The following is a 27,283-nucleotide window of genomic DNA, read 5'->3' on the forward strand; positions in this document are numbered from 1 at the left end:
TGTTTTCCAAAGCAGCTGCACTATTTTACGTTCCCGTAAGCAGTACATGAGGCCATTTCCACGTCCTGGCCGAAAGAGGCCACGTCCCAGGACGAATGTGTTCAGGGGACTAATGCCCAGCAGGGGACCGTGGGTAACACCATCGTATCGCACACCTGAAATCTGCAAAGAAGGTGGAGGCCAACTGCTGTCACCACACACACAACAAAGGTAACCACGTGAACTGGTGGATGTGCTGATTAGCTTGATAGTGGTGATCATTTCCGTGTCCATTCACATCAAAACATCACGTTGGCCACCTTAAATGCGTTGAATTCCTATCTGTCAATTATACGTCAATAAAGCTGAAAAAAAGTCAGGTACCAACGTTCTTCGGTCCCCCCGCCCCTTCTCTAGCACACAGAAGCCAGCTCTGAGGCTGACGGACTGAGAAGTCCCGGGACCTCTGTTATGGACGTTAGGGCACACGCCATGCCGCGTGCAGATTGAGGTGAGCTCCTCACTGGGCTCTTCGAGCAGCGGTTCTGTCAGGTTCTGCCTGGCAGGTTGCTCCTGGTTGGGGCTTCTCAGACGTTAACACAGACGAGCATCCCCCAGGATCTCGCTAACAGATTCTGGGCCTGAGTCAGGCTGGAGTCAGGCCTGCGAGTCCACATTTCTCACCAGTTCCCAGGTTGTGCATGCACGGAGCCCCAAGGAGTAAAGAGTGAGCAAACCCATCGGAGCTGCAGGGGAAGGCTCCAGATTAGCAGGGGAGCAGAGGGCTGACAGGGCAGTGGCCAGGAGGAGCAGGACCCCGAGAAGGGGGGTGAAAGGTTAACACAAAAGATGGGGAGAGAGTTAGGATGGGCTCATAAACAATAACATAAGTGGGGGGAAAAGGAGGCTGCTCTTAGCCTCGGGAAAAACAAGACAAAGCACAAGAATGGGACTGTGGTCCCAGGACGCGACTTGGACTGGAGAAGAGTAGTTACGTAGTCAGAATGGCGCGTGTCCGTTACGAGCCTGTCCTACGTGGGCACTCGCACGGCATCCCCAAATGACAGAGGGTGGCAATTTGAGAGGTATCCTCATCCAGCCAGATAGGAGCACAACCCGGACATGGTGATGTAAGCCTGGGGTGAAGAGGCGCAAAGGTCCAGCCAACAGAGAAGCCACGAGGATGGAGAAGCCATAGGCTCTGGGGCGGACGGTCAGAGGGAGGAGGGTAGCGCTGAGGTGGTTGTTTATTTTAAGCCTTTCTATAATATTTCATCTTTAAATTATATTTCTTACTTATGGAAGGAAGGAGTGGGGGGGAGAGGAGGGAGGAGAGAAGAAGGTACGGGGGTCGGGGCATTTTGTGCGTGGCCAAGGCGAGGAAGCGGCCAGGTATGCCGTTAACCTTGGTGTCGGGCATCGGGCTTGGAGACACAGGAGGCCGATAGATGGGAACGTGGAGGAAACACACGTGGGTGCCACCTGCACGAACACCCTCCGCCCTCGTGCTCACGCGTGGAGTTAGCAGGTTGCCCGCAGGTTAGAAGCGGTACAAGACGGGCCCGCCCTGGGCCCGGGCTGAGCCCGGAAGGCCCCCAGCGGGGCGGGCCGGGCGTTCTCACTGGCTGGCCACCTCAGTGGAAATCACCCCCAGCAGTAAACTTCTTGTGTGTTTTCTCCGGGTTGCCCCAATTCAAATGTACCTGCACTCTGTGATGTGTAGAACCATCCTGTCTCAAAAGCCAGGCAGAACCTGAGGTTAAGAACTGGCTTTACTGGGCTGTTCCAGCTGTCGCTCCCAGTCGGGCATCTGAGGTCAGTCCTTGGGATTCGCTATTCAGAAGGGTCCCATTCTGTCTCTGCCTTGTGGCGGTGGGCTGCACGCTGGGCCGGACAGGCGCTCAGGAGCGGGTTTCACACCGTGCAATCCCCCAGGAGGCAGGGCTTGCTGTCCACGTCACGCCCTCTGTGTGGCACCTCCAGAAGGCTTTGCACCGTTAGAGGATGACGCCACCACCGCCCTCCTCCTCATCCAATCACAACAAGGATTACTAGGACAGATAACATCCTAAGACAACGTTCCAAGAAATGCCTCTTGTCCTTGTTTCCAACTCGTGGGTGGGAGAGAATCGGGAAGAGATTTCATCTTGCAAAAGCAAGCAGAAAAGATGAGCATCTTGAGGCAGAAATGGACTCCACAACATGCTAACAACATGATAGCAACAACTAAAAGTTACCAGGCTGAGTCACATGCCTACGGTCCCACGATAAACAGCAAGTGCACGGGTGGAGGGTGCCCCGCCCTCGCGGAGTGTCTGGGTACAGGGAGAGCTCATGCGGCGGGTGTGCCCACAGCAAGCTCGGCCCCACCAGGTGCGAGGGGCTGGCCCTGGTGCATCGGAGCAGGGGTGCTCACGGGGAAGGAGGAGGAAACAACACGTCCGGAGGAGGGAGTGATCAGAAGGAGGCTGTCATGGGGGGGGTCTCCTCCCCATTTCGTGAGAAATTTCCTGTTCTTCTCTTTCGCCCAGACCGCGATGGAGGGCTGCGTGGATGCTCTTCCTCTGCTCCTCCCTGGCTCTCTCTGGTCAGTGCGGTGCGGCCACAGGGAGGGATGCAAGACAGACGAGGGAAAGAGCAAAGGTTATTACCCGCCCTGGTCTTGGAGGCAGGAGGCATGGCCACCACCCTGGGCTACATGGTGAAGCTCAGGGGGTCAGGAGGCAGGACATGTGAGTGACAGTCCCGCTGGACCAGGCCTGTATTGGGGAAGTACCAGGGAAGGCTGGGTGACAGGTTAGGACATGCTGGTGTGAACAATTCAGCAGGCTCCCAGCTATAGGGTGGTCCCTGAATGCCCAGCTCCTGGCCCTGGGATGACGAAAGCAGAAGGACATCGCCTCCTGGGGTGCGCAGGACACGTATGGGGGTCTGGCTCAGGACTGGGCAGTTTGCAGGTCACAGGTGTGTGACAGGCCGGGCCCTTTTCTGTCTCTAAGAATTGGCCAGCCCCGGGGAGGGCAGCATCTTCCAGCCAGGAAGGTTTTTAAGATGTCAAAACATCACAACACGTGGAAAACTGAAAATACGTTCAACACCCCATCCCCCATGCCAACGCCTTTCCTCCGGATGAGGGCAGAAAATAAGACTGTTTAGAAATGCGATAAATTGTTTATCCATTTATATTCAGCCTCCCTCTCAGGAAGGTTTGAGGAGGATCCTAATGCTGTAACACAGCAGATGAAAAAGGCCAGACATCAAGTATAAAAAGGATTTTCATGTTCCCAGGGCTCTGAACAAGTGTAGCGTCTCATCCAGCCGGGAGCCAAGGATGGGACGGCGGACATGAGGGGACGTGACGGGTGATACACACGAGCCTTGGCGAAGCACGAAATTCCGGGGGGAGTTTGCCAAGTGGGCCGATGTTTCTACCTGACTGGCAGGAAGACCGTGAGGTTCTCTGTCTTTCCTCCAGTTGAGTGGGAAAGAGGGCAGAGTCGCTCTGCTGGCTCACTTCCAGTCCTGCCGCTCTGGTTTTTGGGGGGATTTGTGCTTCCTGGTGCCCGCTCACGAGCCGCGGGTGGGATGCAGCACAGACAAGCCCGGGGTCTCCTCCTCCAGGGGCGAGGAGCGTAAAATGCTCGCCCGCTGCCCAACGCCATCAGACACGGGACTGCGGGTTACATGCCACCAGCCTGCATTCCAGACGAGGCGACCAGGACTCAGGAAGACAGAGTGACTCAGGCAAGACGATCCTTGCTCAGCAGGAAATGGGGGAAATGCTGCCCCCAGGTGGGCCGGAGGCAGGACCAGGTTGCTTGGGCGTGACCCGCACCCTCCCCGTGATGTAGAGGGATACCGGGAGCAGCCGGCTGTGCGGCATTGATGATGCGCCAGGCGCCGCTGTGAGCACCTCCCTCAGTGAGCTCTCACAACACACCCTCACAGTCAGAATTATTATAACCCCCGTGTTACACATGAAGAGGTTACGGCCGTGGCTGCAGGTAGCACTTGGGGGTCCTGTGTGCGGCCGGAGTCGGCTGGTGCTGGTCTGCCAGGGAGCTGTGAGCCCTGGGATGACGAAGGCAGGTGTCAGGGGTTCAGCCTGCCTCCCTCCCTTGCTCCCTCCGAGCGTCTCCCACCTTTCCCGAGGGGGCTCCTGCTTGCAAGGTGACTAGCCACCTCTGGGAGCTCTGCGGCAGTGACACGGGTCTCCCCGGGCTCCCGCACGAGTGCTCCTGTTCAAAGACAACGAGGCGTGCTTCTCCAACAAGAGTAGGATTTAATTTCGCTGCCATTAAATTAATAAAACTCTAGGGCCTGGCCAGTGACAATCTAATTAAACTTACAGAAAGCAGTTCAATTTTGTAACGGAGTGGGTCGACTTTCCGATAGATGAGTCTTGGATGCACATCCGCCGGTTAATCACTTGTCCGCCACATCATGTAAACTGGGATTAAACATTTCGTCACACAAAATCCTCAACATATTCCAGCTCCGTGTCAGGGTCTCCTGCGGGCAGAGGTCAGGGCACTCCGCCGTAGAAATCACTGATGAAGTTGTGAGTGCCACCTGTCCTGTTCCCATCTGGCCAGGCCAGGACTAGAGATGCCTGCTCGTCCTGGCTCCGTCCTGCCAGGCTGACAAATTATGCATTGAGAGCTCGCTGTGAGGTCATACCACTCCTCTGGGAAGCGATTTGGAGACATTTCGTACAATGGAAAGTGCACACCTCGTGGACCAGAAAGTGTGCCTCTCGTCAGGCACGTGTGCAGGGCGAGACCCACAAAAGGGCATTCACTGTGGCTCTGCTGGTCCCGGAGAGACCGCAAATACCATTACGGGCCCATGCACAGGACAGCGAATGCTCGCATTTTGGTACATTCATACGGTGGAATTCTTTTTGTGGTTAAAATGAGTGAGTTAGAGCTTCATGTATCAAAATGGAGAGATGGCCGAAAAATTGAATGAAACATACAAGATGTAGAATGACATTTACAGCCTCACACCATCTGTATAAATTTTAATATACTATTTACGAATACATACCCTCACATTCAGTGAAAACACTAAAGCATTACTGGGGCTAATTAAATATTAACATCGTAAGGGTTTTCACTCAGAAAGCATAATATAGAAAGAATTGGAGAAATCTATGTGGCAGATTTGGACTGCAACTATATGATTCAATTCTTTAAAATAGTGAGCCCTGGAGTAATGATGCAAAATATTGTTTGTAATGGTTATGAGTGTTTGGTATTTTGTTCTGTACGTTTTCTGTGATGCTTGAGATAGTTCATCGTGTAGGAAAGAGCTTCCTGCGAGCTAAGGTTTAGGACATTCAGTACAATCATACTAATACCTACAAGGAAAGGATAGGGAGTCAAAAACAAGCAAAAAAAAAAAAAAAGAAAGACACCATATAGAAAGACCATCCTTCCATAAAGAGCAAAGAGGGAACAACGACTTAGCATGGATCCTGTCTTTGATACGAACAGACTACATATGACAACCTCTCTCTTGAGCAAAACTTACTGTCAAAATAACTCACTTTCCTGAATTATTCTCTTTAAAAATGTCATGTACATATGAACTAGCATTTCAGAGTAAGTTGTAGGGGCCGGGGAGAAATGCAAAATGATAGTGGACTTAGAGAGCTCTCCTCAGTGGGAGGGGAGGGGTGCCGGGTTGTAAACCTTTTGATTTTATTACCAATTTAGAATTAATCTGGCTGGTTATGTTACAAGGAAGAAAGAAACGCAGGTGGCTCTGAGCCCCTGCCAGACTTTTGATGGACTGAAGTCTTGGCTTGAGTACGTCGCCCTCCACAGCAGGTCGCTATGGCAGGTTCAGCGGATGATGCCTGATCCACGGTTCCTACTTGGGATTTTTCCCTAGCTGTCTAAAAATTGCTCTCAACGCCACTTTTTCAATTCGCTTCACGTTTAGATGAGTTTGGCAAAAGTCAGAGAAACAGTCAGTAGCCAAACAAATGGGAATAATTTAAGCCACCGATCATACGCTCCCGGTGGGTAAGCACAGAGCCTTCAGCTGTTCTCCAAAACGTGCCATGGCGCTCGGGAAATGTCCTTTGATGCTGATTTGCACGACTCCAAGGGTACCTTTAACTCCTGCAGTGACAGCATTGCTTATGATAAAGAGAATCCGTCCAGCTAACTTTCTTGATGTTCCTTGCTCGTATCTGGAATGTTTTGATATCTGTCCAATACAGCATTCTCGTTACAGTGGGCAATGTATGTTATTACTGATTATTCAAGACCTCGTCTCCAATACAAATGGAGAGCATGACTTTGTGAAGAAGTTAACTGTACACAGAGGTCTAAAATTATACTAGCAAGGTTTTTTTTTAATGTTTATTTATTTATTTTTGAGAGACAAAGAGAACATCAGCAGAGGAAAGGCAGAGACAGAGAGAGAGAGAGAGAGAGAGAGAGAGACAGAATCCCAAGCAGGTTCCGCGCTGTCAGCACAGAGCCCGATGTGGGGCTTGCTCCCACGAACCGTGAGATCACGACCTGAGCTCAAGAGTTGGATCCGTAATCAACCAAGCCAGCCAGGTGCCTGTTTTTTGTTTTTTGTGTTTTTAATAACGATTTTCGACGAGGCACGGAGGAAACCCCTCTGGTCCCGTATCACGTCTCCTCGGTGCATGCATAGTGTCGACTCAGCTGTGGTGCATGGCTCACACGAGCTCAACAGCAGGTGTCGGGCACACTCTGCCTGCCTCTCCTTTTGCTTCGGCATCTTCTCCTGCTTCGTGGAAGCTCGTTGGTCCACACTTGTGCAGACCGGAAGTCAGAGGGACTCACTTCAAGCAACAGTGCGTGACCGCTGAGGCCTGGAGGCCCGTCTGCCCTTGGCTGTGGTTTTCTTTTGATTTCACCCGGTTGGCTTTTATCTGGCTCTCACACTGCAGCTTGACGCTCTTTGTCAGTTTGGGAAATTTTTCAGAAAATTGTCTCTGCTTTTCTCTCTTCTTTCCCACGGGAAGTCGATTTACACCCTGTCTCTTTGTGCAGTACTTGTAATATGTTTTCCTGGCTTATCTTCCAGATTACTTATTCTCTCCTCACCTCTCCTCAGCTGCTGTGAGACTCACCCACTGCGTTGTTAATTTTGGTTACTGTGCCCTTGTGTTCGTTGGCCCTTTCTTGATAAGTTCTTTTTTCTTTAACGTTTCTCGAACTCTTTAAACATAGTAACCAGACCTGATAGCACGGGCATCTGAATCCCGTCTGCTTCTATTGCCCATTGTAGCACAGATTTTTCTGTTATGTGGCCTACTATTTGTGATTGAGTGTTAGACATTGTACATGAAAAAAATAAATCTACTTTAATGCAAGATGATGTTGCCTTTCTCAAAAAAAAAAAAAAAAGAAAAGAAAAGAAAAGAAAAGAAAAGAAAAGAAAAAAGAATGCACATTGTTTTTGACAAGTGGCTGCAGGCAGTAGAAACCCTGGAATAATCTGACCCAATTGTGAGACCAATAGGATTTTAAACTGAGCTTTGGATGAGTGCTGGTCACCATCACTACCTGGGTTTAGTGACTCAGTTATTCTGCCCCCTGATCCCCCAAATCTCTGCTCACCTTCCACACTTCTCAGTCCCCTGTTTAGAAAATCAGCAGAAGCCCTTGGGGGAGACTGTCTCCAAATATCAGGTTCATCAGGATGGGTTTTATATTCTTCTGGATCTCATTTTCATTGCCTTGTTATCTCTGCAATGATTTCAAACCCATTAGATATGTTTTGTTACCTTTCTTTAGTTGTTCTGGATGAGAGAGAGATTGGGTACATGTTACATAGTCATATTAGTCTGCTAATAGTCTTATTCAAAATGTAAAGGAGCTATTAATTTTATCACCATAATTGATTTAATTCTATTTTAATGAAACAACTTGTGTGTGTATGTGTGTGTGTGTGTGGTGTAAATGCCAAAAACAATGTTAGAAGAGATAATTATTGCAGTCTCTGTGTATATGTGTATGTAATCTCTCAGATTTTCTGTATTCATACACATTGCATCTTTGTAAAAATGTATTTTAATTAAATTTTTGGCGAGTTTGACAAATTTGCATAGAGAAAATGAATCCCATTAAAGCAATCTAGTTCATTTCTAAACTTTGTGTAGCATTTAAATAAAACACTATTTTTTCATGAGATTATTCTATTTGCTATTATGTATTTTCCATTTAAGCCTTTGTTAAAGGTTATGCATTGATCGACCTTTTGCCCATATCAAATTTTACTGATTTTAGCTTCCACGTTATCAATGTTCTGTGCAAGCATGATTTTTGAGAAGGCAGTCCCATTTTCCTTTAAGTCACTTATCAAGCTTTCAGAGTTTTTTTGAAAATTTGATCCCTCTGTTTGTTTTTAGCTAAAAAAAAGTTTCACTATGCACAATTTTGCCATTTTCACTGTTGTCCGTTTTGTATTTGTCGACCTCATCCAATGACCAATAAAAGGCTGAGACTAAATAAATGAAGGACAGAGAGTTTCTATTAATTTCTTGCATATTCCAGGAGAAAATATTGAACAATTTTATGAGACAGAAGTACCAAGAAAGAAGGAGAAGGAAAGGGAAAGGGACAGATGGCGAAAAGAGGTGGAGGGAGGCTGGTAAGAAAGAGAATAGGGGGAAAAGTCAAAGTCAAGTTAAAACTGTCGGATGGAACTGTCATCCTTCAGTGGAATGAGTTCCAAACACCCACTCCTTGATGTGTGCCTCATGGGCACTTACGTAACGTGCGTGGACATCTCTGTGGACTTTGGTAAGTAGACCCTCCACCAGTGTTGACACGAGGCTTTGCGATCTTGCTGATGTCTATGGCCCTGCACTTTCAGATGTGGTCGCTTACGGTTTTGTAGTAGGAAAATTCGATATACATCTTTCTGACTCTTCCAGTGGTGAGCTGGCTACTTTTAAAGGTGCAGAAATGGTGGTATTTCCATGTCTTCCAAGGGGTCACCATCTCCGTACCCAAATTTCTGGCTCCTGGACCCTCATGGAAACTTGACACCCCACAAAGCTCATCCCAAGCATTTCTAGATTGTCCGACATGTGTCCATCAACAGTTCTGGCCAGCTTTCAGGTCAGCTGCTTTGTGGCATCTGCTGTTTCTTTACTCCTTTCGTCTGACCCTTTCTGTCATTTGCACCGCCCTGCCCACCAGCATATTTGCCCCACTCTGGGCATGCATTCGCTGAGAGGCCAATGGCCAAGTGGGCACGCCCTATGGCAGGCACATCTCCCCAGCCATCAGAAGACCAAGGATTCCCAAGATTCCATGACAAAGAAGAGGAATCCTACCTCCATGTTTTTGTGGGTTATACTCCATTACTGGATATCAAGGCAGCAAGACAGCTGACATTTATGGGGTTTAATATATGCATATTCATATGTATCATCACATTTAATCCTCATTTAAATAAAGTCCCATGAGGTAGAAACTCTTGCTGAGGTTGTTAATTTGCAGATTAGGAAATTGAGGCTCAGAGAGATTATTTAGCTCAGCCAAGGTGACACAGAAAGTAAGTGTAGAGCTGCCTTACTCCAAATCCAGTGCTCTTTGCAGGCATGCCAGAGAAATTTCACCCCTAACCTCTTACAGAGTAAAGGAAAATGCCTTTTTTTATATTTACACTAGATTACAGACATGTCTGAGCTTGGCTGGTGAGTGGATAAGAGGGGGAAGCTCTCAAATGTCTATACTGCAAGTTAATTTGCTAGGAGTGAGGCACTTGCCCAGAACTAATGGGCACCCAGGGAACCATTAGACTGAGGGTATTTGCATGATGCAATGCCTTATAGACTCTGGCCCCAACGCTGTGGAGAGAAAGGCCTCAGCAGGGGTTGGATTACCGGTATGGAAGCCCATGGAAAAAGAATGAGGGTGAAGGGGATGACTTCCTTTTCTGAAAAGGACGTTGTATAGCCTACAAAATACAGCACCTGAAGGGTTGCCACTGTCAGGGGCATCCAGGAAGATGACAATGGCAACACTGACACCCCCCCCCCCCCAGGACCAGGAGCATGGGCGATCAGAGCGAGGCGTGGTAGGGAAAAATTACAGGAAAGTCAGTGAGTTTGGGTCAGCACCCCACAGACTTCTAGAAGTAACTTGAAGCAAGCTGGAAGCTTAGGTGAGGCCAATAAACTTGAGTTGTTATGTTCTGTCACCCATGTGAGTATCCAAAGGCTAAGGAGGTCTGGATAGACTTGAAGGTTCAGAGTTTTTATTGAAACATCTTTTGAAGTTTCTGCTGATAGCCTCTGCCTTCATGTGGGGACACTTGACAAAATGTACACCCAGCTGATGTACCGCCCTGCCTTACTAACAACTGGAGGTTTGGTCCCTCACACGGCTGCTTGCTGTCCGTCCCTTTGCAATGGGATGAGTTCTTTCCTGCAAGTCCCCACAGCCCTTCATGTCATTGGGCTTAGGGTTGGGTTGCTCCCCAGACATGTCTGAATTCTAGGGATGGGCACAACTTCAACTCATGCCGTGCATATTACCCACTCTAGGGGTAACTGCAAGATAGAAGAAGGTCAGCAACCTGCTATCCAACATACATCTTGCTTTGGAATAAGGAATGCTCATGGGTGGTGGTTCCTTATTATAGAACAGCCCAGAGTTGCTGACCTGAATGTCAAAACATTGTACTTAGGTCAGTGCTGCCCAGTCATCTACAGTGATGATGCCCTAGCTCTCGTTCATTCCATGGCACCTTTGCCTTGATGAGAGTTGCATCTCTCTTCTGTTTTTTTTAAATTTTTTTTATGTTTTATTTATTCTTGAGAGAGAGAGAGAGAGAGAGAGAGAGAGAGCATGAGAGGGGGAGTGGCAGAGTGAGACAGGGACACAGAATCCAAAGCAGGCTCCAGGCTATGAGCTGTCAGCACAGAGCCCAACGCGGGGCTCCAACCCACAAGTTGCGAGATCATGGCCTGAGCTGAAGTCGGATGCTTAACCAGCTGAGTCACCCAGGCGCCCCTTTATTTTTTTAATTAAGATAATTTCTGTGGAGATGATTATAATTTTTGTGCCCCTTGCGAAATTTTGGATACCATGACCCATTGCACAACTAGGGACAAAGACTGAAGCTCCATTCCAAGTGTGAATGACAAAAAAAAAAAAAAAAAAAAAAAGGAAGTCTGAGGTGTCAGAAAAGAACTTGCAATCATTATGGCTTATTTTGACATCATTGAATTGCTAAATCCATGTATTCTAAGCTTTATACTGGTTGCCAAACCCGATCATGATAAATGTTGGCATCCTCGATGAGGAATTTTTCTTATTTTGACACTACTTTTTTATGTTTAAAAATCACTGTAGAATATGGTACAGCTTCATTATGGGTGATCAGCAGAAAGGAACGGCCATGCAGAGAGCTTGGAGCGTACGGTAGCAGGTGCCTGTGCTCTGTGGCATAGGTAACGATTTTCAGTAGCAAATGTGGAAACTTCCTGTTTATCGTGTTTGACTTCAAGAATAGATTTTAAAAATTATGGGGTTGTATTTGAATAGCTCGGGGACACACGAGGCTGGATAGAGTTGGGTCTAGGAGAAGTACTTCTTTACTTGCAGGAGGAATTTGAAATGTGGCAAGGGAGCCTCGAGGCCTCTATCCCTTTATAAGAGGTGAAGGGTAACTCTCCCCAAAATCTACTTTCTTAAAAATTCCTCATTTTAGAAGTCCCTCCTGCCACCGTATCTTCTGTATTCATCCACTGGCATCATGAAGGATGGCAATACGTTAGGAGTGAGTCCGTTACGTATTTAAGCACACTATTTTACGTAATGCTCCAGCACGCCATTAGAAACATCCTTGTGAACATTGGCACACATCCTTGTGAACATCCTTGTGAACATTGTTTATTTTTCCAGCATCTAACCAGAGACTAACACACAAGAGAACCAGTCCGTGTCTGTTGAGTGTGTGAATAAATGAACGCGTGCGTGAATGAATACATCGACCTAACTTTTCTACGGGAAAATAGCTAGAAGATGAAAGACATGATGTTCTTAATTCTTGAACCTCTTCAGAGAGGGGCATGCGTTCACTCAGCAAAACTCGAACACTTACAAAGCCCTCGGCACAATGTTTGACCCAGGAGACCACGTGGTGGTTTATGGACCTGGAGGCCTTTGGCTTTGGCTTTGGCTGGAGTTGTCGCAAACTGTGGCTAAGGGCGAGCTGTGACTTCAAGGTGCACACACGTGAGTGGACCATGAGAAGGGGGAGAAGCAAGTGTGCAAGGTAGTTTGAATATATTCAGATGTGAGCAGGAGAAGTGAGGTAGGTTTCAGAGAGCACGGGGCCGGAAGAGATTTTAATTTATTTATTGCAAAGTGGGAGAGGGAAAGCATATTTGAGTGCTGATGGGGAGGAGTGAAGGCAACAGGGGAAGTTAAAAATGTAGGAGAAGGGAAAGAGATAAGAAAGAAGGGATTAGGTACGTGTGGTGGTACATAGGATGAGATGTTGGGAGGTTGGGGACTTTTTATACAATGGTTTCTATTCTCCCTACATAATGGGAAGTCTGGTGAAGGTCAGAGAGTTGGGGCAGAGAGACTGTAGATGTAGAAGTTTTCTAATGGCGTCCATAGTGAGTAGGAGAATGGAGTAGATGGCCATAGGTAGAAAACCTGGCCGTATGGAGGGATGGACAAGGTGAAGGGAACATCCACACGGGGGCTCACATTCGCTGGGTGAAGCAGAGCATGTGATGAAGATAAACGGGGCGGGGGGGTGGGAGCTCCACATGCTGACCGCCAGCACTGTCAGTCTGTCTGCTTTAGCTGATTTCCCCAGCAGTTCCATGCAGCCTGAGTGCGTAGAGATGAAAAAGGGATCGTTAAGCCCATCCCAAAGTGAGGTATCTCCAATGGACGCAATGCGATGGGCCAAGGGCACTGGAACATTGCCAGGACTGTGCTTTCATTGCAATGCTGCTACCCTGCTCAGATGGGAAGGAAAGTGGGGAGAAGCCAGAACTGAGGAAGGAGGTGGAGTGGACATATATTGGTGTTGCCAAGAAGAATGAGAACAGCCGTGTGGTCGCCACAGAGCTGGGAGGACAGGGGTCGCGCCCAGAGCATGGCCCTTCAGCACAACTGTATTTTGGTCTGGGGGGTGCCTGTGGGAGGAACGATGTCATGGGCGAGGACAGCTGAATGCGCAAAGACACGAAGAACGGAAATGAAGTTCTAGATGAGTTACCTACGTGGGGACCCGCGTTATGTAAGGTCCAAGCTGCACTGGAGTAGGTGATGTGGAGGAGGATGCGGGGGAGGAGGGCCTGGACAGCCCCACGCCGTGGAGCTGAAGAAGCAGACAGAGCTGTGAGCCACGTGCTGGCAGAGCAGGCGTCCCCACGAAGGCAGAGGAGTCCAGGCCGGGTGCTGTGAACTAAGAGGAACCCAACCCCACATTTTCCTTCCACAGTAGGAAGATGGGTGCCATGCACTGAATCGTGCTCCTCCCAAAAGTCAAATGTTGAAGCCTTAACTCCCCATGGGATAGTATTTGGACATGAGTCCCGTGGGAGCTCACTGGGATTACGTGAGGTCATGGGGGGCCCTGGGATGGGACCAGTGACCTTATAAGAAAAGACACAAGGAGAAGACGGTCATCTACAGGCCAACAAGGGAGTCCTGGCCAGAAGCCATCCCCGTGGGTGCTGGATCTTGGGCTGCCCATCTCCAGAACCATGGAAAAGAAATGTCTGCAGTTCAAGCCCCCCAGTCTACGGTATTTTGTAATAGTGACCCGAGGACTAAGACAATGAACAAATAATCAGTAGCTTCCCCAAGGCCATCACTTGCAGAGTTTTAATGAGGACGCCGGTGAAGGAGGAGGGAACCGGGATCCTTAAGTACATTTCTGGTGGGCACGTCCCACCCACCGTTGTTGCCTACGGAAGCACCTGTCCGCTCACTGCAGGTTTCCTGCTGTGCATGTAGCGAGGCAAGGAGAAGGAGGGAAGCGAAGGCTTTGGAGGGAAAGGTGAACGAGAATGATCCAGAAGTCAGAGTAACTGGTGCTATTTTCACCTGCACCCCACCTTGCCACAGCCATCTGCTATGGATGATAATGCTCACCACCCACCTACTTCGCCGGTTGTTGGGAAAGTGTGTTAGAAATAATGGCTTTGATCTTCTCTGATAAAGGGGTCATGTTTGCACAAAACACTGTATTAGCTCAATCACAGTGAAATGGCTTTTGCTTTCAATAAGGCCAGAATCGCTAAAGGTAGAAAAGTCTGTGTGGAATGAATTATGCAATTAGGTACCTCTTCACGTGACTGAAAAGAACCCGATTTATGCCTCCAGAAAGGAACGGGCAGACTCTGGAAATGAATCCCAGAGCCATATGATGCTGAGCTATTTTTGCACCGTGAGCGAGGAGCTGGAGGTCTGCGAGCGTCTTCCTCTGAGAGACACTCGCGGAGGCTGTGCTCCCTGTCTGCCGAACGAGCAGAGGAAAGGCACCGAGGCTTTGCAAACAGCCGCTCTGTTCCTTCTAGGAGGGCTTTCCTCCTGGAACACACTTCATGCGGGTTTCAGGGGAAACTTAAAGCAGCTTAGCTGGTGGGGGGGAGGTTCCCCCAGTGGCGCAGGGTAAGCCCCAGACAGACGTGAAACCAACCATCATTAGCGGAGAGCCATCTGAAGACGGCATCCCTCCCCACCTGCCGTGAGCTGGTGGTTCTCCATACTGGTCAGACCTTTGAATGAGGCCTCCCTTCCACGGGGCGGCTGCTCGATTGCTAGTCTTTTCCTGGGAGGAAATTGCACACGAGCTCACAAGTACTTGTGAATTCCCTTGATCACATGGCCCCTTGAGCAACGTGAATGAGAGACTCCAATCCATATAGAAGGCTTAGCGCTTGCCTGCGGGGAGCATGTCTTGTATCTGAGGAAACAAATTACACGTGGGCGATTGCAACCTCCACCCATTTCGATTTTAATTATCTTTGGGTCAGTCTTAGTGATAGAATAGGCAGATTTTAGTCATCTTTGGACATCTTAGTCTGTGTAGGCTGCTAATGAGTCTTAGGCAGTTTAGACTGGTTGGGGGGGGGCTTATTAACTTTCTTGTCCACAGCTCTCGAGGCTGGAAGTCCAAGGTCAAGGTATCAGCAAATTCAGTGTCTGGTGAGACCCTCTTTCCTGGCTTGTAGGTGCCATCTCCTCTCTGTCTTCACATGGCCAGACAGGCGAGGGGGCTCCCTGGGGTCTCCCTTATAAGGACACCACTGCGTTCATGGGGCTCCACCCTTATGACGTCATCACCTCCCAAAGACCCCACCTGCTAACCCATCACCATGAGGTTTAGGGGTCAGCATGTGAATTTGGGGGATACAAACATTGAGTCCATGGCAAGAACCAAGTCATAAAACCCTTAGAATCTCCAGAGCCTCATACTTGCCTTGGTGAGATTCAACCAGAAGAATGGAGCCAGTAGAGATTTGTTCCAGGTTAGGGGTTGGCCAGTGGTGGCGGCCGGTGAGGTAGTCTTAGCCTCTGATTCGGGGGTCTGAGTCCATAGTGCAGTCATGATGGAGTATCATGAGCAGGCTGGAACCCCTCCAGTTTTCTTTTCTGCAGTACCTAGAGCTTTCTACCATATGACATGATCTATTTAACATATTTATTACCCATTGACTCCTCCATTAGCATGTAAGCTCTGTGACATAAAGGATATTCTTTCTTGGGGCACCTGGGGGGTGATCGTCAGTTAAGCGTCTTGACTTCAGGTCGTGATCTCATGACTCATGAGTTCGAGCCCCACGTCGGGCTCTGAGCTGACAGCTCAGAGCCTGGAGCCTGCTTCGGATTCTGTGTCTCCCTCTCTCTCTGTCCCCCCTACCACACACACACACACACACACACACTCTCTCTCTCTCACTCTGTCTGTCTACAATAAATAAGCTTTAAGACAATCTTTAATAAATTTAAAATATAAGAAACGATTTTCTTTCTTTTGCTCAGTAGTGTGTCTCACGTGTCTTGAATAATGCCTGGAACTGTGTCGGTACCCAATAAATCTTTGTTAAGTGAATAAACAGACAAATGAATGCATCTATAAGTGTATTTAATAAGACAACTTTGTTAATGTACAATGACATAAAAATATCTGTTTCAGAAAGAAAAGATAAAAACATAAATCCAATTATAACATTACAAAATTTTATTCTAAGGCTATGAGTGGCAGAGATTTAAATATTGTTGAATATATATGTTATAGAATATATAAATTTAAGTATGATGTATGTAGATTTTGGTGAATTTTAATCCTTATAGTAAGTCTGTGGGATGGTTTCTGTGGACTCTGTTTTATAGATTAGGAAACAAAGACTCAAATAATTAATGTACTTAACCTTAAACTTAATTTTTAGTGATAAAGTGAAAGTCAACTGTTATCTCTGTATTTCAAAAGTGGGGTAAACCAATTAAGCAGGACTTTTTTTTGGTATGAGGGTGTCTAAGGTATTGAATTTAAGTATAAAGAAAAAATGAAGCAACTTCGATAGCTGAGGAAAATCCAGAGTTTAGAATGAATTTTTAATTCTGTAATTGCTAATGTCTAGAAATTTGTAGTAACAGAAAGTAGCATATTGGACACCAGGGGATGGCAGAGAAGGAAGAGGGAGGGTGTTGTTTAATGGGTTCAGAGCTTCAGTTTTACAAGAGGAAAAATTTCTACAGATGTCTCGTACCATGATGTACCTTTAGGCAACCCTACCGGAGGGTCCACTTAAGGGGCGTTAAGACAGTGAATTTATGTTGCGTGTTTTTTACCACACAGAAATCAAAACAAACCAAAAAAAGGAGCATCTCTTTCCAAGCTTAAAAGTTCTAAAGTTCCCTTGTTCTTCCCCTCCAGAACTCTATCCCGTGTAAGACGTATGAATACAAATCTTGGAGAAAAATTGTCCTGCGTTCTCGGTAGGAAGAAGCACACGTAGTCTGCCTTGGGTTCCTGTTGAGTCCCTTATATTCCAGAATAATAAGACCAGCAAAACACTCTTTGTGTTCACTTCTGCAGCTGCATGTTGCATTTGGGGTTTGGGGGATTTGCTGTTCTCATCAACGACGCTGACTTCGCCTTCTTGTCAACAGACACCTGCAGCCCCACCGTGCTGACGCCTCTTCCAGACGTGTCCTGCTTTTCCTCATGGCTCTGTGGTCCTTTTGCTGTGGCCACTGCACCTTTCCATCTTTGATCCCATCACCCAAGGAGGCGTGGACTCTCTAATGGGTTTCCTCCTTTGTCTTTTTCTTTTTTTAAAATTTGTTTAATGTTTATTCATTTTTGAGAGAGAGACAGAGCGCGAGCAGGGGAGGCGCAGAGAGACAGGGAGACACAGAATCTGAAGCAGGCTCCAGGCTCTGAGCAAGAGGTCAGCACAGAGCCTGATGCGGGGCTCGAACCCACAAACCATGAGATCATGACCTGAGCTGAAGTCAACGCTTAACCGACTGAGCCACCCAGGCGCCCCAGGGTTTCTCCTTTTGCAAGGAAGATGTGAAATCTGGAATCGCCAGCAGCTTTCAGTGTTTGGGGGCATATAAATGATGGGAATGCACATACAACATGAAAATAGCCATGTATTTCCTACCTGTCCACAAAGAAATAACACATCCAAGACATCAAGGCGTCTGTAGTTGGGCTATCTAAATAACAATATTCCATCTTCCTGTTTCTCCCACATATGTGAACTTTCAAACTGCTGAATGTTTGGTGTCTGGGAGCTAGGGCACTCCCCCTGCCTGTCCTAGGGAGCTGGCACATCAGGACCTGGGGTCACCTGGGGCTGTGAGAGTCCTTCCCTCCCACGGCCGGCCGTGACTGCCTTGGTTGCCCTCACGCTCCTGGTTGCAGCCGGGTCTGCCTGCGTTTGGTCACCATCAGGGCACGGCCAGCCCCAGTCCCATGACCTTTTCCATCCCAGCCCAACCCAAGCCAGCCTCCTCGGGGAGCCACAACCGTCTTCCTACCAGGAAAATTGGTCTTGTTCATCCACTTCTTCAAATGTTCCTCCGAGTTCCGTTCCCTTCATTGTTTCCCGGGACTTTCCTTCCAGGGTCCACACGTTTCGCCAGCTTCGCACGGCGTGAAGTGGAGGAAACTGGAGTGACCGGGCAGCCTGTCTCCAGCTCATCCTGAAGACTGTGTCCTGGAGCGGTTGCCCCCCTGGCCCCACTGTGATCTGCCTGCAGCCTTGGGGATAACCCCTGACTCCTGAGCAGGGAACGCAGCACCCTCTTACACACCGCGCCAGCTCTGTGCCTTCCCCAGTGTGTTCTGCCTGAAGCCTCAACGATACCCACATGCCGTCCCCTGAGCTCCTGCCGCAGCCCCCACACCCGAGCCCCCGATGCATCCTGGTGGGTCCTGAGCATGTCTTACCCACTAACGCTGCGTAACGAAGGGATGTTTGGTGGCGGGGCCACCTAGTGACACGTGCAGAGGGCGAGGGGACCAGCAAGGGGTGGGGAAGCATGGTGTCAATGCCGCGGGGGACCTCGGGCATGAGTACCCGCCCCCTCCTCCGCCCACCCCACGTCTCCTGCCCGTGTCCCCTGGGGGGCTCCCCCCATGGCTGAGCACAACCAGGATGGAGAGGGACGCGGAGTCTATCTGAAGGGCAACGCCACCCATCACGTTTCAGATCAAGTATAATCTCCGAGACGCCTGTTCTGTTCCACGAGGCGGCGAACACCCTCTCGGTGTCCTTTCCGTCACCGCAACTTACAAAAACGGGCTATGCCGTCGCTCACTTGTCGGACTTCTCCCTGCACACGGTAAGTTCCTCGAGGGGAGGGCTGTGACTTGTGAGCCCCTGGCTTCAGAGGTTCCTGATCTAGTGTGGGGCCATCAGACCGCCCCTGCGGGGCCTGGGGCCCACATATCTGAAGCTGGCAAAGGCTACACCATAAAGTGGCTGTTTGAATAGAAGGGAAGGGATTTTCTTATGTAAAAAACCGAGTTTGAAAACGAGCTTTAAGAGCTCCTATAGAAAAGTACCAAAAATAATTTGTACATAGAATCATTCCTGTTGTTGCAGAAAATTACTTTTATACACCCCCCGCCCCCCACTTTGTAATATTTCAGATCCATACGGGACACTCACCTCTTACCACTCTGTGCCCGTGTATTATTCTGAACAAACAGTTCCCTAGGCTTCTTCCGTTGAGTCTAGACTGGTTTACTTCCTGGCTCCTTTATGGTGTATCCACATAGCTTCGTATGATGAAATTCATTATGATTCATTAAATTTGCTCATAAAAAGAGCTTGATATTCCCTGGGGCAAGTTCATTAAGAGAATCTCTTTGGTTCAATTATGAATCATTTTTTCCCCGTGTCCAAAGGCATCTCCTAAGATGTAACCATGGGCAAGGGGGCCTCACGTGGCAGATTTGGGAATCCAGCAGCCAAAAATTCAGGGCCTGTGCAGCAATTTCTGAATAAAAATATCACCGTGGGAGAGGGAGCCCCATATGGCTGTCTGGTGGTGCTCTGTACTCCGCGTCAACTGAATTTCCAAGGAGTGACTTGCACAGAAGGTAATTATGCCCTTGCACACTGTGCAGAGACTTGCCACCCGGGGAACCTGAGGGCACTGCCCCTGTAGTTGCCCGTGGATCAGAGTGTGTCTGCTTTGTTATGACCTGTTGAAGGACTGTGGACACTTCCCTCCTGAAAGCCACAGCTTGGAAGATAACAATTGGGATCTAAGACATCTCCCCTGGAGCCCCGTTTCCTCCAGAGTTAAAGGGGATACCCCCCCCCAACTCTGAGCAGGTGTTTTCGTTGCTCTTTCCATCTCATGGTCTCTGGTCACACAGGGAGCGAGGAGAGATGCTTGCCAGGTTACCTTCCCAGAGGAGTCTGGCGGCCACACAGATACTGATAGATTTCTACGAGCCACACGTACACCGAATGGGAAGGAGGCGCTGGTTTGGGGAACACCTGTCACGAGAGGCTCTCTGGGCATGATGCGCGTGCCATTCCTGCAGCTCGTCTCCACTCCAGACTCTCGGTAGCCCTGACAATATTTTCACACTCCGTGGGAAACGTGCCGTTTGCCCCTTGCCAAGCGTGTTGCATTTCTCAATCAGAAGGCTATTTATTCATCCGATTTAGCACGATGGTGGGATGCTGCTGGGGGGGGGGGTCGTGTGCGGGGACAGAGGGACACGGGAGACGGTGTTCAGAGCGACTGGTGTGGATGCGGGATGTGGGGCGGGGGCCCCAGGGCCGTGAGTGCTGCCCCCTTCAAGGAGCCGAGCAGAGAGGCTGGGAAGGAACAGCCTGTCTTCTTGCTCGTGGGTCTCAGCTCAGTGTGGTGAGATGGCGGGGGGTCCCCACAATTATCCTCTGTCCTCCCGCCTCAGATCCACGGCCCAGGTAGAAAAGGCCACTCCCTGACAGGCGGCAGGGTCTGGTTAATAGTTTGGCCCTAGTTACGGACTTTCAGTGCAGCAAAAATGGAATAAATTACCCAAATACCTCCCCAGAAGGACCACTTAAGACAGATGAGTAAGTACGACCCCATGCGAAGAACCCACTGTGACACCATCTCCTGGGACCGCAGGCTGGTCTCGCAGCACCGGCCCCCACTGCTCCTAAAAATATAAAAGTTACCTATACGTGTTCTTTAAAAAAATTTTTTTTAATGTTTTCATTTATTTTTTTGAGACAGAGAGAGACAGAGCATGAGCAGGGGAGGGGCAGAGAGAGAGGGAGACACAGAATCCGAAGCAGGCTCCAGGCTCCAGTCTCTGAGCTGTCAGCACAGAGCCCGACGCGGGGCTCGAACCCACGAACCGCGAGAGCCTGACCCGAGCTGAAGTCGGCTGCTCAACCGACTGAGCCACCCAGGCACCCCCTATACGTGTTCTTTAAATACATTGAATTATTTTCTCTCTTAATATTCTTTTTAAAAATTCTGTTTAACAGCGTTATTGAGATATCACTGACCTATAAAACTGTATGTATTTAAGGTATAAAACATGACGTTTGATAATTGCATATACTATGACATGATCTCCACAATGGAGATAATTAACACACCCATCACCTCACATAGTGACCATTTGTGTGTGTGTGTGTGTGTGTGTGTGTGTGTGCGTGTGTGCACGCGTGCGTTATAAGAAGAATCCATTTAAGGTCTTCAAGTACACACTCAGTGCTGTTAACCAGAGTCACCAGGCAGGACATTACGTCCAGAACTTACTACCTGACAACTGGAAGTCTGCCCCCATTTCCCCGCCCCCAGCCCCGGACTCTGCTTCTGTGCCTTTGGCCGTTCTGGAACCGCATGGAAGCAAGATCGTGCAGAGCATTAGTGCTTCCGCGCTGGCTTACCTCACTCAGCAGAATGTCCTCTGGCTCCATTCATATTGTCACAAATGACAGGATTTCCTTGTTTTTAACCTTTAATAAAACTTGAGATTGTGACATGACAGGGTTGGGGCAGAGGAATGATGGCCTTTGATCCGATGAACTTTTACAGACACTGTTGCGGCCGTTCCCTTGGCCGTTCCCATGTGCTGCTTGTAAGGGGATTAATTTCTACACCCTGTATTCAGAAATAATTACAGCATAGGAGGAAGTTGTAAAAATAGTTTTGGAGAGTCTCAGGTACCCTGGACCCACCTCCCCCCCAACCCCCCATGACATAATCTTACAAGAGTGCGGTTCAAGTTCAAAACCAGGTCACTGACAGGGCAGATCGCTGGGGGCCAGACCAGGCGAACCATACGCGCTACCCTCCGTTTTTCACATGCTCGTGTGTGGCGGGAGCGCCATGCAGCTTTATCCCGTGAACAGATTTCTGTAACCACCGCCCCGATCAAGCTGCAGAGTCTTTTCATGCTCTGCACAGGAGAGCTCTCTCCAGCTGCCCCTTTGTCCCAGAGCCCAGCCTGTCCCCTGGCAGCCACTAACCTGTTTGCCACCTCCAGGGCCATGGTGAGAATGTTTCAGAAACAGGACCATGCAGCACGGCACCTTCTGAGGCTAACGTGTTCCACCGAGCATAATGCCTTAGGGTCCGTCCAGGCTGCCGCACGTGTCACCGTGTTCCTTTTTATTGCTGAACAGCATTCCAACCTAGGATGGACCACGGTTGGATAACCTTTCACCCACTGAGAAAAACTGAGGTTGTTTCTAGTTTGTTTGTTTTTTTCCTATTATGGAGAAACCTGCTATCAGCATCCGTGGATAGTTCTTTTGTGCGCGTAAGTTTTGGTTTCTCTGGGCGAATGCCCAAGAGCAGAATTGCTGGGTCGTAGGGCTCGGGTCTCACGTTACAAGAAACTGCCAAAGTGCCTCCCGGAGTAGCTACACCATGGTCTTTCCAGCAGCAGTGAGTGAGGGATCGGCGTCTCCACATCCTTGCCAGAGCTGGGTGCTACCAACACCTCTTATTTTGGGTGTCCTCCTCGGTCACGGCGAGGGACATCCCACCGTGCTCTCTGTTTGCACATCCCTAGAGGATGGTGTTGGGCACCATTTCACGTACCTGTTTGCCAGCAGTATCTCCTGTTTATGTCCTTGACTGATTCCTAACTGGGTTATTTGTATTTTTACTGCTGAGACTTAAGTATGAGACTTCACTTCCTACGTTCTGGATACAAGTTCTCTCTTGGGTACGGGTATGCGGTTTGCAAACTGTAACCCCCAGCCCGAGGTTTATCATCTCATCCTCTTCATGGGGATTTTCACAGTGTGAAAGTTTTTCACTTTGGTGAAATCCACTTCATTGGTTGCTTTTTGTGGGGGGGAGGGTCACGCTGTCGTCGTCAGGTCTAAAATCTCTGTTCCCAGCCCTGGATCCTGAAGACTATGTTCTATTTTTATTTCTTAAGGTCTTACAGTTTTATGTTTACATTTAAATCCACTGAAAAAAGTGTCTTATACAATGTGAAGTTGAAGCCAAGTTTTCCCCCCATGTATACGTAATAGTTCCAGCACTGGTTTTGTTTTCAATTTCTTACTTATCACTTTATTTTATTTCATTTTTTATTTTTAAATTTATTTATTTATTTATTTATTTTTAAATTTACATCCAAATTAGTTAATATAGTGCCAATAATGATTTCAGGAGTAGAATCCAGTGTTTCATCCCCTATGTATGACACCCAGTGCTCATCCCAACAAGTGTCCTCCTAGATGCTCCTTCCCCATTTAGCTCATCCCCCCACCCACACCCCCTCCAGCAACCCTTTGTTTGTTCTCTATATTTAAGAGTCTCTTATGTTTTGCTCATGTCGGGATGAGCACTGGGTGTTACACTCTTGGTGGGAATGCAGACTGGTGCGGCCGCTCTGGAAAACAGTATGGAAGTCCTTCAAGAAGCTAAAAATAGTTGGGGTGCCTGGGTGGCTCAGTTGGTTACGCGTCTGACTTCAGCTCAGGTCACGATCTTGCAGTCTGTGACTTTGAGCCCCTCATCGGGCTCTGTGCTGACAGCTCAGAGCCTGCAGCCTGCTTCAGATTCAGTGTCTCCCTCTCTCTGCCCAACCCCCCCCCCACTCGTGCTCTGTTTCCCTCTCTCTGTCAAAAGTAAACATTAAAAAATTTTAAAAAAAGAAACTAAACATAGAACTACCATACAATCCAGCAATTGCACTATAAGGTATTTACCCAAAGGATATAAAAGTACAGATCCGAAGGGGCACACGCATCCCCATGTTTATAGCAGCACTATCAACAATAGCCAAATAATGGAAACAGCCCAAGTGCCCATCAACTGATGAATGGATAAAGAATATGTGAGATATATATATATATATATATATATATATATATATACATATATATGGGTAAAGAATGTGTGATATACATATACATGGATAAAGAATGTGTGATATATATATATGTTGTGATACACACACACACACACACACGGGAATATTACTCAGCCATAAAAAGAATGAAATCTTGCCATTTGCACCAATGTGGATGGAACTGGAGGGTATTATGCTAAGTGAAATAAGCCAGTCAGAGAAAGACAAATACCATATGATTTCACTCCTATGTGGAACTGAAGAAACAAAATAGATGAACATTGGCAGGAAAAACAGAAAGGCACACCATCAAACAGACTGTCAACAACAGAGAACAAACTGAGGGTTGCTGGAGGAAGGTGGGTAGGGGATGGGCTTGATGGGTGATGGGTACTTGTGATGAGCACTGGGTATTGTATGTAAGTGATGAGTAGCTAAATTCTACACCTGAAACTAATATCACACAGTATGTTAACTAACTGGAATTTTTAAAAAAAAATTTTTTTTAACGTTTATTTTTGAGACAGAGAGAGACAGAGCATGAACGGGGGAGGGTCAGAGAGAGAGGGAGACACAGAATCTGAAACAGGCTCCAGGCTCTGAGCAGTCAGCACAGAGCCCGACGCGGGGCTCGAACCCACAAGCTGTGAGATTATGACCTGAGCCGAAGTTGGACGCTTAACCGACTGAGCCACCCAGGCACCCCAGCTAACTGGAATTTAAATAAAACCTTGAAAAAAAAACACGATAAAAGAATAAACTTGTCTATATCTGCACAGTGTTGTGTTGGGATCAGGAATTACAGAGATCATTTTGGGGTGGCATGGTATCTTTCCTAGGTTGATCCTTCCAATCCCTGAACACAGCATGGTTTTTCACTTACTTAGATCGTCTTTGGTTTGTAATACGATTTTTAATTACACAGAGCTCTTCTGTTTTCATAGACAGGTTGCAATTCAGGAAATCCTCTGTAATGGCCTTGGAACTAAGCTGGAACAAGCTCACCAAACTCATAAGGGTGAATTGTGCACATTCCTTCCCAATTCTGAGGTCAGTGATGTCGCCATGGTAGCTTGAGGTTGGCCACGGACAATGGACAAATAAACAGTGGACAAGTGTTTTTTTTCTTTCTTCCCTTTCTCCCTCCCCTTCTTTTTGGAGGCGTTGCTAAAGGAGGGTGAGAGACTAAATTTAGGAGTATTCCTTTGGTGGAAAATCATCTGAGATTCAGACACTAGATTAATTTGAACCAAAAGGTCTCTCTAGTACGTAGCCATATTATGTTAGGAATTCTCGAATTCAGATGGCCAAAGACTTAACTTAAACGTGTATTCACTTCGGAAGTGGCAATTTATTAGAAAGATTGGTAATTACACAAGGGCCAAATGGGTCCTAGTAAAGACGTAGCCACAATTACTCATCCTGTCCCTCATCAGATGAAACCTTAATCATAGCCCTATTGATTGCCAAATGCAATCCTGTCGGCTAAAATTAGATCTTGCGATATTAACACACATTGAGCTATTTGGTCATTTAGGTAGTAATTTTGATCCCAACAGGGGTTTGGAAGTGGAGAGATTTGCTCATTCAGGGGGAGAAGGTAAGCTGTCACACTTCCTCTGCTCCCACGGCAAGCCTGTGAGAACCTGGCTCACAGAGCACAGACCTAATGATTCGGAATCAGCCCACAACCCCCCGCGTTTGCACTCAGGCTCTGATGTTCCTTTGGTTTTTGACTTTAATAAATCTTTTCATTCCTTTCCATTATTTTTATTATTATTATTACAACAGTAATGCTGTAATTCCAAAATGTGTGCGGAGCTTTCAAAATATTGAGAAAGACTAACAGATTACCCTGAGCTCTTACTTCAAGGATCCAGATTCAAGGATCCAGAGATACCATTTGCATCCATCATGCTCCTGGTCTTCCGGTTCTGTGCCAGGTTAGAATTATTCCACTGCTCTGTTTTTCCCGTTATTGCTAGTTCCCCCCCCCCTCCCAGAAATATGACCTTGTTTTTTCACTTAGCCACATTCTGCAGATATCATTCATATAAAATGACATTATATGTGGATGCCGAGAGATGTAGTAGTCGCTGCAAATATGTGGAGTGTGAACAAGAAACGAGGAACACGTTCTCTCCCTGCGTCTGGCACTAAAAGAAGACGATGTTGAATTAAAGTGTAGTAGGAAAGGCTATCACAAGGTTTTGGCAAAGAATTCTCCGAGGCTATGATTCTGTTTAAGACACAAGAAGCATCTGGATTAAAAATTTGAAAAGTGAACGGTGGAATGAAGGGCTTGTGTGCAACTAGGGGGAGCTGCAGAATCGTTGTTGGGAAGTGTTTATCATGACGGATAATTTATCATGATAGATCAGGAGGGAACCAGTCTGTCTTGGACGTGTTTAATACAATGCAGCCTGGGGGCCGGGGAGAAAACCGGACAGCCTTTCAAGGTCCCTCCAAACCTGTGATTCTGTGATTAGTTGAATAATTGATGCTCTAAATTGTAATTATTTTTCCCCTTCAGGGTAGACGGTATCCATAAAGGCAGTTATGGAGGAATATTTGCTACACACGCTCCAGTGGGTCATTGAGGTGTTGGGATTTGCCTGCTTGCATCTGTTGTGAGTCCATGTATGTGGTTCAGGAACTTCATTTCAGATTGTGTCATCAGTGCACCCCTACCGACCTGCCTTTAACCAATCAACAGCGCTCTTCTTGTTCTTTTCTTCCCATTTCCCTTGAGAAACAACGGATCACGGAGAAAGACAGTTATTTCCATCCTCCGTTGGATTCTCCTCGGTAATTTATGGCCAACGATATTAAAATTTTAGAGTCTTTTGTAATTCTTGTCTTCATCTAGTAAAAACAGTGTCTGAAGAGAACAGTTTTCCCAGGACACAGTGAAGTACCTGGTGGCTATGGACCTGGCCGTGAACTGATGATGGAGACCAAGCCGGCCTGGAATTCACTACACATCCGCCCAACACCCAACCTCTCTCTGCCTCAAGACGGCCTATCACGCGCTGTGTTCCTACTCATTTTCTTCAATCTTTACTCTATTTATAGTTGAGGGCCCTCCATTTCCCCCTGTTGAAATACATTAGTTGCTATGGAAACGTGATGTCCCCCATGTGGATGGAGTGTGTTGACATCTACAATTGCAGAGCACCGGCATGGGAAACCGAACAACCCGGCTGCAGAAATACCTGCAGGGCCAGAAGGGGGAATCATGACATGATGTGTAACACAGCTGCCAGGAAGGGGCCAGAGTGCTCCCAGGTCAGAAGTTCCAGAACACAGAACAGAAGCCCACCCACAGGTGCTGGGGGTGGCCTAAAACCTGAGGAGAGTTCTGGTGGCTCTCTTCCAGATAACGAACACTGGGCTGCTGTATATGCACTAAGTATATATACATAAGTATATATACATCTATCTGATAAGTGATATAATCTTTTTTTTTTCC

This window comes from Panthera tigris, chromosome B4 (genome assembly GCF_018350195.1).
Source record: "Panthera tigris isolate Pti1 chromosome B4, P.tigris_Pti1_mat1.1, whole genome shotgun sequence".
NCBI lineage: Eukaryota > Metazoa > Chordata > Mammalia > Carnivora > Felidae > Panthera > Panthera tigris.